The sequence below is a fragment of the Nannospalax galili genome, unplaced genomic scaffold, assembly GCF_000622305.1.
Source record: "Nannospalax galili isolate Female #2095 unplaced genomic scaffold, S.galili_v1.0 scaffold307, whole genome shotgun sequence".
NCBI lineage: Eukaryota > Metazoa > Chordata > Mammalia > Rodentia > Spalacidae > Nannospalax > Nannospalax galili.
This window is the reverse complement of record NW_008359625.1, coordinates 7,451,226-7,464,861: the sequence shown is the minus strand read 5'-3', so window position 1 is coordinate 7,464,861 and position 13,636 is coordinate 7,451,226.

Sequence of the window (13,636 nt, the reverse complement as noted above, 5' to 3'; positions counted from 1 at the left end):
GAGAGAGAGAGAGAGAGAGAGAGAGAGAGAGAGAGAGAAAGAGAGAACAATCTTAAATTTAAAACTCATTCAATATACAATTAATACCTTTTCCAATGTAAATGTTATTGCATTTTTATACATTTCATACAAAACATTTTAATCACATTTAGACCCCCTTCCCCATCCCCATCCCTCCATCCTCATCCCCCGACACCCCATACTGGATTTTATGCATTCTGTCATATATGTTAGGACCTATAGAAGTTTGTGTACCCAGATGTCCCTCAGTGCAGATTCATCCACTGGAGCCTAGTCAGCCTATGCAGAGTCTCTCCCTTTAAGATCAACTCTGCCTCACCCAGCAGTAACCAGTTGCCAACAGTTCTTTGGCTAAGGTTGGGGAACTCCTACGCAGTTCTCCAGTTCTACGCTGGGTTTTTGTCTAAGTGACTTTGCATGGGTCTTGTACATGCTGCCACCATTGTGCAACTTGTGCAAGTTCATACAAGCAAGTTCCCAGAGGCCCAGAAGAGTGTTTCCTTATGATCATGCACCAACCCTGGCTCTTACAGTCCTTCTGCCCCCTCTTCTGCAATGGTCCCTGAACATAGTACTTTTTAATGCAAGAATTCAAATGTATAGAAAGACTTGCACTAAATTTTAAAAATCAACTCCTGACTGATTTCACTGGGCTTTTATTGCTACTTAGTTGTCTCCATGATCTTGAATTATTTTGAAGCAAATGTCCAATTTTATACATCTTAGTCTGAAAAGATTTAAATGTATCTTTGAAACATAAGAAATTAAAAGAACCAGCAAAATACTATCAGGACACCTACATATTTTTACAATAATTCCTTATTGTCATAAAAAATCTAATCAATGCTGAAATTTGCCTTTCACAAAGTTTTTAAAATAACTTTATAGAATTTTTGAATAAATTTTATAGACATTTAGTTCTCATAAGGGTGTAATGCATTTTTAATCACTAAAGTTGTTCTGTAGACATTCCCCCACAACTTGAATTTTGTTAATTGCATTCTTACCCATGCTAATGGGTGCAATCTTGTATTTCATGGAAATTAATTATTAAGTCGAGCATCTCAGATTGAATTTAGTAACAATGGTACAGAAATGGTAGAACATCACTCATCAGGAAACAAAATCTTGGTTTTCTTTTTTGTGGTGTTAGCCATTGGTAATAGTGATGTTGTAATTCTTTGATCCTTTACTTGTTAGAAGAAATATTTCTATAGATAGAAATGTGCCTCGTCTATTATCTGGTTCATAAACATTCTGTTCCCTAAGGAATGATGTGCTTAATGTTTCACCTTTATTTGCTGGTTCTCAAAATACTTATTTTCTTAGCATCTTTCAAAGGGGACCAGTAAGGTTGTTGTTTCTAAACACCTTGATAAGTTGGTGGGTTTAAATACATTGATTAACCTACTGATAATATTAAATCTCGTTTCTCCCCATCATTAACGGGGAGGAGCCCCTTCAAGTTGGTATATTCCTGAGTCTGTTGGAGTTGTCTTCCTTTCTGGCAGGCATAGCTTGATGTACTAGGTTCATCTTCCACCCTCCCTGCCCCTGGTCTAGAATCACAATCTACCAGGAAGACTTAGTTCTTTTTAATGGATGTAATATTTAGGAACAAAAGTTTAAATAATTGCTGATGAAATTTAGCCTAGATCTAGAATTGAAGGTGCCTTATGCATCATCCAGTTAATGTGCACTTTTTAATGTCCCCCTCAAGGGGTCCTTGAAGATTTGCAACTTTAAAAACACTACAGAAATGACACATTCACTTCTTGCTGTGGTTTGACTGTATAAATGTCCCTCCAGATTCATATGATGTGATCTAATATCCAGTATGGAGATATAAAGAAAGGTAGCCTTTGCGGAAATAACTGCCCTGAGGGGTCTGCCCTCATGCCACCCAGGGTTTGGGTGGAAGCACTGATGTGTGTCGTAAAGTTCTGTTCTCATCAGCGTGGTCTAATGTGACCTTCTTATCTCCTAAGAGCTTTATGGCCCCATTATCAGAATGATGTGCACAGTAATGAAGGTCTCTGAGCAGATGTCTTGCTCACTCAAGGCCACCTTCCTCCTCACTGTACCCACCACTCTGTAGGCTGGCTTATAAATCATGCACTATTTACTCAAAAAGAATGTGCCCTATCTTCTTCCCTCAGGCCTTAAAGCACAACTCAGAAATTTGTTTCCTGTACCCTCATTTCCTACCCTGCCAATGTGTACTCACGTGCCCTCCTCAGACACCTTCTATAGTTATTTTCTCATAAATTACAAGATTTGCTTCTCATATACTGATAAGAAATCACTGATAATTGATGCCTACTATATGAAAGGAAACAAAACTGAAGGACCTTTCTCTGTGACAGGGACTGCCTTGTGTCTTTCTAGAATATGTTACCTTAATTCCAATCAGTTACTATCTCCAATACCTCACATTATCAAAGACTTTCTAAGAAACTCCATAATATTTATCTTTCTTATACAATTCCACAAAAATTAATAATCTTTCATACTTAATATAATTCACTTACATGGCAAAGCTAAGGCAAAGAATTATCAGAATAACTCTCCATGTATCTATGTTTCTTTCTCTTGGGTGATTGCTTATAGCTGTGAGGCAGGAGATGCCTCTTTATACTAGTGTTTCAAATGTTCCCAAGAGTGTATTAACATGCTGTGTTACATGTTATTTATGAGTATTCATCCAGTGCTGGTCAAACCAAACACCACATGCTCCATGACCTCTTGGCAAAAACTTAGGATTACTCACACCCATAACCCAGAAATTCCAATTATAGAAATTTATCCTGTAACTAGATATGTACATTTGAGAATCGGTGTATACACAGATAACATTTTTTCATCATAGCAAAGCACAAAATTTGAGAACAGTGTCCCTGTCCAGAGGGATAATGAGCAAATACATGAACAAAATAAAATTCAGTATCAGCTAACAGTCATGATCCAGTGAGTTCGAAGTGCACAAATTCCACAGTGCTTTTCCTCTCCTGAGCCTCTGAGGGTAGGCTGCACTGAACAGAGAGAAAGTGACAGAAGTCTGACTTCTAAGACCAGGTTACAAATGCCATCGTGGCTTTTTCCGACTTTTCTGCTTGGATCATAGCCTGAAGAAACCAGCTGACATCATGGAATACTGAAGCGAACATACGGAAATTTCCATCAGTGACCTCAGAATGGAGGCCTTCCGCCCACAGCCTCATCTGAGTCACACTGAAACCCCTCCATCCCAGTTAATACAGTCCACAGAACTGTTGTCCGGGTCCACTTCTCAGCCTCAACCTCACGAATGACCCTCTGTCATATTTATGACACACAGAAACTGAGAGATAATAACTTTTGCTGTTTTAACCCACAGAATTCTAGAGTAATTTGTTACCTAACAATAGATAACTAATACACATAGGTAAATTTGACCTTTAAATAAAAGATCACTGACATGTTTTAGTCTTTTTGGCTTCTCAACAAATATTCTTTTGCTTTACATATTCAAAATTTAGTTATCTGTGCTATAGAGCTATAATATGGATTTCTGGCTATTACAAGAAAAAAAATCATTAAGCCTTTAAGGGGTCCATTTAGTGAGAAAAGGAAGAATCATTGCCTCTGGGGCAGATTGTCTAGCTAAGACTCATAACTGGAGCAGCCTTTGGTGCCTGTGTGCCACACCACGTTGTTATAACACAAGGTAGCTGGCCCCAGTGGAGAATTCGATGGCATGGGCCAGCTTTGTACCTCTATAATCTGGGATGTACCCTTGGCACTTAAAGTTCACATCCCTACTATGCAGACTTCTGGCAGGTTTTCACTTTGGAGGCAGCACCTGGCTTTATCCTGCCAGGACCCAAGGCAGAAAAAGAGGTAGAATCTCAGGTAACAGTAATCCAATAGCACAAGCAGCAACAAATGTTGGAGACAATATTAGAAAACTAAGATGAAGATGAGGAAATGAAAGCCGCGGACAAAAAGAGAAGTATTGTGAGTGGCCAAGATGATGAGCCAGGTTGTGCCTAGGGGGTCAGAGAGGACAGCATGAGGATGAAGCCAAAGAGAACCCCGTTGTCTTAGAGTCTCTGTAGAAAAGGGGGAGGTGGCTTTTACGTAGGGTACAAAAAATAAAGCCTTTCCAGTGTTTATTTAGAAGAATTGGAATATTAATTGAATGAGCCAAGAATATACACCTGACTTCTACGATGTAAGATTATTACCTATGGATGATTTAACTGGGAAATTTAACTGGTGACAGACCATTCACTAAGGAAAGAACACAGGAGCAATGTGCCAGTGCTCATGGGGTTCACTTGGGACTGCTATGGCTGGAAGCAGCATCTCCATCAAGGCAACACAAGAACTGGGCAGGGGGAGAATTTTACCATCCTGTAGATGACACATTCCTTGATCAGCATGGTGGAGAAGAAGCATCCTGAACCAACTGAATGATTCTGGGAAGACTGGGGGTAAAAGATGTGGAAAGGGAACTCTGAAACTTCTCAGAGGCGAAAGCTTCAAGCTAAGTTCTATCAGAATCTCCAAATGAGGATTCAGGTCAGAAACAAAATCAGAAGTGCATTGGACAATATGTCCCAGAAAGACATCTGCACCACAAAATGTGAATTCAGGAAAGAACAGCAGAGGCTGTTAAAGGGTTCGTAAAATTATGAAGCCAGCAGAGACTCCAGAAAGTCTGATCTCTCTCTCTCTCTCTCTCTCTCTCTCTCTCTCACACACACACACACACACACACACACACACACAGAGAGAGAGAGAGAGAGAGAGAGAGAGAGAGAGAGAAAGGGGGGAGAGAGAGAAGCAATGCTAGGCCACTTCCTTGGCCTCTCTCTCCACAAAAGAGGAAACAAACACAAATTAAAATCTGGAACGGTAGAGAAGGTACTTCCCAAGTGTCTAGAACTCCTCTGACTCTGAGAAGGAAGACTGGGCCTGAAGTAGGGGCGAAGACGAAGGAGGAAGAGAAGAGAAGCCTGAGATTAAACGGAGTGGATTCTAACTGCTGAAGGAATCAGACAGAAACGGGAGCACCTGCAGATGTTCCAAGGAAATAAAAGCCACGAACACAGGTCTCAACTCAGACAAGGGAGCAAAATAAGAAGTTTCAAGAGACGAGTGAAATGACATCAATGTGTGATGAAACGCAGTATGAAGCAATGAACATGAGGAAAATGGAGGTGAAGGAGGAGGAAGTGCTTAGTCCAGGCAAATCCCTGCCGACACTTTCTCCAAATACCCCAGAGAACCCCAGACTATCGTGTGGGTCCCACCTGAAGACCAAAGGAAAAGAGTGGAGCACATCTTAATGAAAGTACAACTACTGATTGCTTCAAAGTCCCAAGGGACAACGTGTGGCCCTTATGGCAGGATATTTGGAGTGGCACTTAACCATTGTAATGAGGGACCTAAAAATTAGGACTTCACTTTGATCTGCTTTGACAGACAATGTAAACAGAGCCCGGAGGGACCCATAGGTCCTTTGTGTTACTTCTCAAAAACCTTCCCTTAATCCTTTAGTGACCCGCCGCTTTTCAGCTGCTATTATAAATTCTGTAACACTTCCTCTTCTCCTCGGTTTATGAAAATTGACCTACAGAAAGTAATGTATCTGTTTGCAAAGGAAACAAGGCACCAGCAGGTACTAGGTCCTAGTCAATTCTGACTTCCAAAGAAAAAGATGAGAGACTGTTTCGTAAGGAGAAAGAGGGCCTAGCTCTGGGTTCTGTTTCTACCTATTGTCCAAGCCCCAACCCTTCCCCAGCCCATCTCACCACCACCCCCAAGAAGGAGTTTGAGACAGGAAAGTCTTTTCTCCTCAAGGTTGGCCTGGAATAAATTTGTTTCCTTCCACTATTCTCTATCTCTTTCTCCAGGTTGTGTTTTTCCCGGAGTTTTGCTTGTGGTTGTTGTTGTTGTTGTTGTTGTTGTTCTTTTGAAGAGCAGCAAGCAAAGAATCTCAGGGGCTAGGGAGGCAGTCCAGCAGTTAGGAGCACTGGCTGCTCTTGTAGAGGACCCGAGACTGGTTCCCAGCACCCACATGGCGACTAAAAACCATCCTGTGACTCCAGCTCCAGGGGATCCAATGCCCTTTTCTGATCTCTGCAGACATTGTACAAACCGGTGCCCTTACAAACATGCAGGCAAAATACTCAAAGACATGAAATGCAAATAAAAATACATAAGTAAAATCTTTAAAAAGGAGGCAGGAACCTCCGAGTCTGGTAACAGTAGGTCAAGTTGAAAAGTCAGCTAAGTTCACATGATCATTTGTAAAATCTGGTGGCTGGACTTTTCTTCCATGCACTTGAATTTCCTGATTTATCTGCCCACCTGAATCTTATGATTTTAGTATTTGTGTTTAAGAGTGTATGTACGCACACTGAAAGGGAACTTTATGCTTTGATAATTAGAGGTGAATGTGGCTCTATTATAAAATGAGAAGACAAAGATGTCCTCAATGATGTAAGGTGACAGCCTCTTGATTAAGCCAGGAAGGTAACTCAGTGGTAGAGAGCCTACTATGTGTGGGGATTAGGTTCCATCACCAGCTTCACAATTTTTTTCAAAAGATAAGATTAGAAAAAAAAAAAAGTCCTGGGGGCCTGTATTTTCCTGAGTACTAAGGGTGCTCCTGGTAATTAGTCTGTAGGATTCACTGAGATACCAGCTCACCTATTAGCTGAAGCGTGAGTGTGCGGCAAGTGTGACCCTACAATGCCCCTGTCATTCTTGGAACCATAAATACCAGTGGAGGCTTCCTCCTTCCTCCATCTGTACGCTCCCAGCCAGGGTTTAGGATAGACTCTGGCTCATCAAGAGGGACACAGTCAACCACAGTACCACCCCTGTACCACCCCCACATCCAGAGTTCAACCCATTGGAAAGTCCTGGACTCTGACTAATCAGTCATTTCTCCTCTTGTGTAAGATGCAAATAAAGTTACGGAAGGTAAAGTTGGATGTGTTCTGCCAGTGTAGGGCTTCTCAGTTCTGTGGGTAGAGGAATAAAAGTCCCTTCCTCTCTGGAAACAGGGGAAGAGGAAGAGGACTAGAAGGAAACTGTTGTCTGGACACCAGAAGGTAGTTGCACATACGAACCCTACGGTACTTGCGACAATACGCATAAGACCTGTGCCAACCCAAGCTACACGGGGGCCCAGCATGGATGGGGAAGATGGGCAGGAAGCCCCAGCCCTAGCTGAGGATCTATTGCCAATTGATGGCTGCTGGGAAAGGGAGAGTCGGTTTTCCTTATTGGTGTGTCACCTGGCAAATTGATGGATTCCAAGGGATAGGCCCACACCCAGAAGCATCTGGGAAGCACAGACTATACTTTAAACAAATAACAACAACAAAAAAAAACAGTAATCCAGGACATGGAGTTCAAGGAGTGGGGTAGTAAGGTGCAGGTGAAGAGGGAAAGGGGTCTTAATATAATCAAAATATAGTGTATGAAATTCTGGAATCAATAAAAATGCAGTTTAAAAACACAAATGTAAATTGGGGGAATTATGATCTAGAAAAACAGAAAGAGACCACTTTAAAAATAGTGTCTAGTATCTCTAAAAGAAAAATAATAATTTTAACAACTGCTACTTGGTTATCTATCAAAACTCTTTGAATATTTTTTAACAAACATGTAATTGCAAGTTTAGTGCCAATGATAATCATAGTTGACAATGATTGAGCAAATGTGATAAGAAGTTTCCATAATTCCTCATACATAATCCTCATACCAACCCCCAAGTGAATTATTGCTAGTACTCCATGTTCAGATGAATAAATTAAGTTTCAGCTAGTCCAACAACCTGCCCTTTGGACTCCATAGCCATACTTCAAACACTGCTCTGTGTTCCACACCGACATGCCCACAGCCCACATTATCACAGCATAAGCTTTCTGTGAGATTGTGGCTTTATCATGTAGCTTCTGGTTCATTAGTGAAGGACTTGGAATGTACATGGTGCTTGTGTGAGGACTTGTTGCAGGTGCAATTTCCTTTTGTTCTCACAACTAATTGACCAGTAGGAATTACTTTCTCTATGTCAAAAAGAGTTATAGAGCCTTATAGAAACTGGGTAGTCCAAAGTCCAGACCTGTAACAGAGCCAAGCATGAGCTGGAGACCTGACGCCATAGTGAGTACTTGTAAGGCTGAAAGTACACCAAATCTTACTGTGCACTAGAAAATAATAAGTGTTTCTAAATTAGAAGAGGTAAGCCACACAAGAGAAGCCTGTGTCTAAAGATAACCAGGATTACAGAAACAAAAGGTCTGTGATATTTCTGTTCCCATGGTAGACAGGGGATTTCTGTATGCATCTCTAAGTGTCAATTTACTTTGAATTTATGATCCACAGCACATTCTCTGAGACTAAAGGGAACAGGCTACCAAAGTGCCTGCCTCATTTCTCATATTTATTCATCATAAGGTTACCAAAGCTGCGGTTTTAGGTGGAATGAGAACATGCTTACAGTTTATTTGTTCATTCATCTTTCTTAAGAAGCTCCTACAATGTGCAGGCTTTCTTCCAGGGCCTGGGTATGACACAATCACTAAACTATATAATTCCCTGTCCTTGTAGAACTTCTTTGATCTTGTGAATGGAAAAGAGAGACAGCAAACCAAATAGATAAATATACTGTAGTTTACACTACACACGGTCTATGGGGAAAAAAAAACAAAGCGGGAGAAAAAAAATCTGTGTAATATAGGATCAGGTTTGCACAAAAATCTCACTGAAAAGGTAAAACTTATTATTGTACATAAATACTGCAAACTCAACAGCAAGATTCCTTGATTAAATAATTGCCACAGCTCATTTTATTGGTCTTGATATAGCTATTTGAGCAAAGTAAGGGGACTCATTATTAAAGTGGCCATGTTGATTAATTTGGAAAAATGAAACAACTGTCCTCTTCTCTGAAGTATACCTTTCTGATCCAAGTCATTCTTTTAAAAATCATTTGAGAACAGGGTAAGAAATCTAGTGGAAAAGAGAGAGTCTTATAAAGGAAAAAAATAAGTTGCCAAGAAGACCCAGGCAAACGTGACTGTCCCTCCAAAACGCTGGGCAGTATTTAGCAGACTGTCCATGGTCTTCCAGCTAATTTGAGAAAGGAAAGGGGGAAAGTAGCCAGCTGTTATTTTTGCAAGTCTAATCGTAGCCAAAGTAAGGAAATCTGACCCCACCCAGATGCATGACCTTGGAAGAACAAAACACTGAACACCTACGGGCCTCAGTTTCCCCATTACTGTTTGAAGGTAGTGATATCCTTCTATACCCTCAGTTCAGGGCATACAAGGCTTTATCTCCACAGTATCCATGTGAAATTATTTTACTTGGACAATTTCTCCTTTAAAGGTCCATCTACTCCTTACTATGTCTTGTTTAGAGAGCAGTTTATAAAGTTATTTATTTGCTCATTAAAATTCCTTTATGAGATAGTATCTGTTCAAATCCTGGGTATCTTGTGAAAGTATAAGTGAAACCATGATGAGCTTCCTTGAATCCAGGGTCCTGAGGAGAATATCATTCACTCCATTTTGGGACCTACTCAGCACAGGAGACCAAGAACCCCTTCCTGTAGCACACAACTGTTTGCTTCCCCACAAGCACTCACTCTTACACACTGTGGCACCAGACCCACAGTTTAGAGATCAGGAGGTCCACAGAGCACACTAAAGCCACTGTTGAGACCCTGGACTGCGGACACCCTGGTAGGTTTTTCCACGAACTCCCATGGGGTTGATCTTGACCCCCCAGTAGCAGCTCTCTCCCTACCTCAATGGCAATCAAAAAAAGAGATGCCCATGGATGTCTAGCTATGCTCAGCAACTATTAGGGACACAGCTCTTAACTTCTGCCAGGGAGGAGCTGTGGACAATTCCCTCTTCCTCTAGGAACTTCTGTTGTATGTTATACTTGACCACCAGTCTAGATATCCAGTATTCTCTTTATGACTTCCCTCTAGATGCCACACGCAATCTCTCCTGAGCCCCGCCCCCACATATTCACCTGTTCACCCCACTCTTGTTATGCATACATGGTCACATCTCCTCAGCCTCTTTCCTAAAATAATTTTGTGTTTGATCAATAAAGGCACTAAACCCTTAAGGAGAGTAGTAGATCTCCCTTCTCTTAACTGCCGTACTCTCTAATAACTACTTCTCAATCTTACTACACATCCTTTCAGAATGTCCTCAAAAGCTCCAGTCTTCTTAACACTGTTCCTTTTCCTCACTTCCTCCAACTCATCCCTGGAATCAGAGAGAATCTCCACCTGCTATCTCACCCCAAATACTATTCTTCACGGCTCACCAGCAACATACACAAATACATAGATGTGATCTACAGTCAGGTTTAAAGACCCAGCATAGACCCAGAGGAATACACACTTGAACATACACAATGTGCACAGACATCCACAGAGAAAAGACAAATTAAATTTTAAGCACTCTTGCATAATTCCGGGAGTTATTATTTTCGTCCATACAAAATATCAAAGGGGATTTTACCAAAGGAGATGACCACAAATCCATGCCAGCTTGAATACACCAACTCCCCACACCCATACACACTTGTACACATAGTCTGCAGCCACAAATGAATATGCAGTTCATAGACAAACCTCATTGCCACCTGCAGCTGCTCCCTGTGGCTCCAAAGAGTGGCCCAGCAATAAAGGCGGCTGAGCACAGCCCACAGAAAGCAATCCAAGGGCTGGTTACTGTTAACTGGCCTATCAAGAAAATGTTCACGGACTTTAAAAGCAAATCGCAGTCCAGTTTTCCTTCCCAAGATCAGAACTGTTAGTTAATTAGTAATCACAGTCTTCCACCAAGGAAAACATCTCTAAGAACTTAGAGCAAGAAGTCTCCTCTCACGACCCACTCTTTTCCCTAAATTACTGCTGGATTACTTAGCCTTCAGGATATTTTATATGTCTGCTAAAAGAACACGGAACAGACACAATTTGTAGATAGTAAGGAACCAAAAGTAAATCATATCTGGAATCTTAGAAAAACACTGTTGTCTCTCTAGAGATCCCCAACCTCTCAGGAACCCATTGGCAGTAGTGCAATTTGCTGGTTTATGATGTAAGGAAATTGTCTTAAAAATATTTTCAAAGTATGTCCTTTTCTGACCATTAAAAAGTATTCCTGAGCTTGCTTGTGTTATGGAGATGATTTGACATACCCCTGCCTCCTATGGATATGCTTAGAATTGTTTTTAAATGTCTGTGGTAAAATAAATAAGTGTGATACTGAAATACTAGATTATTTTTAATTGCAATAGTAATTCTTAATTAATGATAGTTGATTAATGATACAGCAATAGGCATAATAATTATTGGAATTTCAAAAGAGTGATAAGTATGAAGAGTCAATATTATCTTAACCATACAAGGAAGGTAACCTCTTGGACCAAAGACACAAGTATTATTAACTGTGGCTTACAGCCAAACTTTGTACTGAACAGAAATGCTAAACTTCAGTTAGAGGTTGATGAAGAAAAAGTATGTACATATCTCCCGCTTCCAAGCTCACTGGGTTCTCTGGTTTATATCTAGGAACTCCAAGAGAGGAACCCTACATTATCACTGAGTAGACCTTCTCCAGGTAGGGCAGAGTCCCCTTAATTACTGCATCACATGTGATCCATGAACCTGGATTCAAAGAAATAAGAACAAAAACTGAAGTGTATCTAAATAATTTGATGTCTATTGACTCTAATAATTTAAAACTAGGGCTTATATTTGTTTAACCTTGTTTTTCATTTTATTTCTCTACTAATTTATTTTTAATTTTATTAAAGTCTCTGTGGCATATTGCAAATATTAAAAATTAAACCTGTTCTTTTACTATACATGATTTTAAAGGTCTTGCTTCATTATTGCTATTTCTGAACTCCTACCTCTATGGACCTCTAAAGATTCAGGAAATGTTTGAAGCAAAGAACATGAATTTGTGACCTCTGTATACTAAAGCCAAAGTCACCACCTCTCGTCCTGATCATTACATAATGGACATAGATAATCAAAATGGAATCAGTTGATCTCTTTGAAAAGTTCATCTCCTCATATTTATGCTTCTCCCATCACCATGAAAATCTTGTCAGGAATCAGCAGAACAGCCTCCAGGAGTGCTAGGTGCTTTGGGCATCATAAAACCAAAGGACCAATAACTGCAAGAAGGGTCTGTTCCAGAACTGACCTGGAAGCTTCCTCCCTGAAGACTAGCTCTCATGGTTTTAGAGGATGCTATGCAAGTTGCTAAGGGAGAAAATCAACCAGTGATTCAGTATCAGCTTTAAAGTCCAGGAACCACAGCAATGACTGGCAGAGCAAACTGTATTGATGCAGTAGGGGCACTTTTATCTTGGGGTTGATCAACAGCTACCTAATTGGACCTAAAGCCCACTCAATGGAAGGAAACTCATGGGTGGCACTGTAAACATAGCCAAATACCATGGTTGGAAAGGTCTAGATCTTAGAGAAAACCCTAAGTTTATCACATCCCTAGGCAAATGTAATTTCTTACTATATGCTAAATATGAATCCTTATATTTATAGACAAGTATGCCAGTCACCACTCATCAAAGAAACTTCTTTTGGACCAGATGGAGACTATTACAGAGTTCCACAACTGGTCACATACAGAGAATAAGTGTCTGTGAGATGGCCAGCCCTACATGACACATCTACAATGGAACTGCTACATCTAAGGCTCACAGAACATAGTGGAGCAAAAGGTTGAGAGAACACTAATGCTTCTCTCAACTCTCATCAGCAAAGCTTTCTCAGGCAACAGAGAGTGATAAACACTAAAGACCACAAATGGCCAAAATGTAGAGAATAAGAGTCTACAGAGTATATCCCTGGACAGGACTCCTATATTAAACTTCACCCACCCAGGACACCATTGTGGAGGAGGGGGCATAACAATTGTAAGACCCAGGGGAGGACTTGCATGACCATAAAGAAATAGAGTCCCACACACCCCTAGGACCTCGTTCATATGATCTTATAGCAATGGTGTCAGCATGCACAAGACCCATGCAAACTTCATCAGACAAAAATCCAGCATAGAATGGGGGAAATGGACAGCAGGTCCCAGCCTTAGCCAAAGAATTATTGGCAGCCGATTACTGCTGGGTGAGGGAGAGCTGATTTTCTTTAAGAGATAAGCTCTAGATAGGCTGACTAGAACCCAGTGATGAGCTTGCACTGAGGGACATCCAGGCACACTAACTTGACTTGATAGGCCTGAACATATCATGACAGAATACATAAAATCCAGAGTGGGTGGAGGGATATAGGGGATATGGATGGGGTTGGCAGCCGATTACTGCTGGGTGAGGGAGAGCTGATTTTCTTTAAGAGATAAGCTCTAGATAGGCTGACTAGAACCCAGTGATGAGCTTGCACTGAGGGACATCCAGGCACACTAACTTGACTTGATAGGCCTGAACATATCATGACAGAATACATAAAATCCAGAGTGGGTGGAGGGATATAGGGGATATGGATGGGGACATGCTTCCAAGAGGAGCCAACAATGGTCGAGCAGGACCTTTGACTTATCCT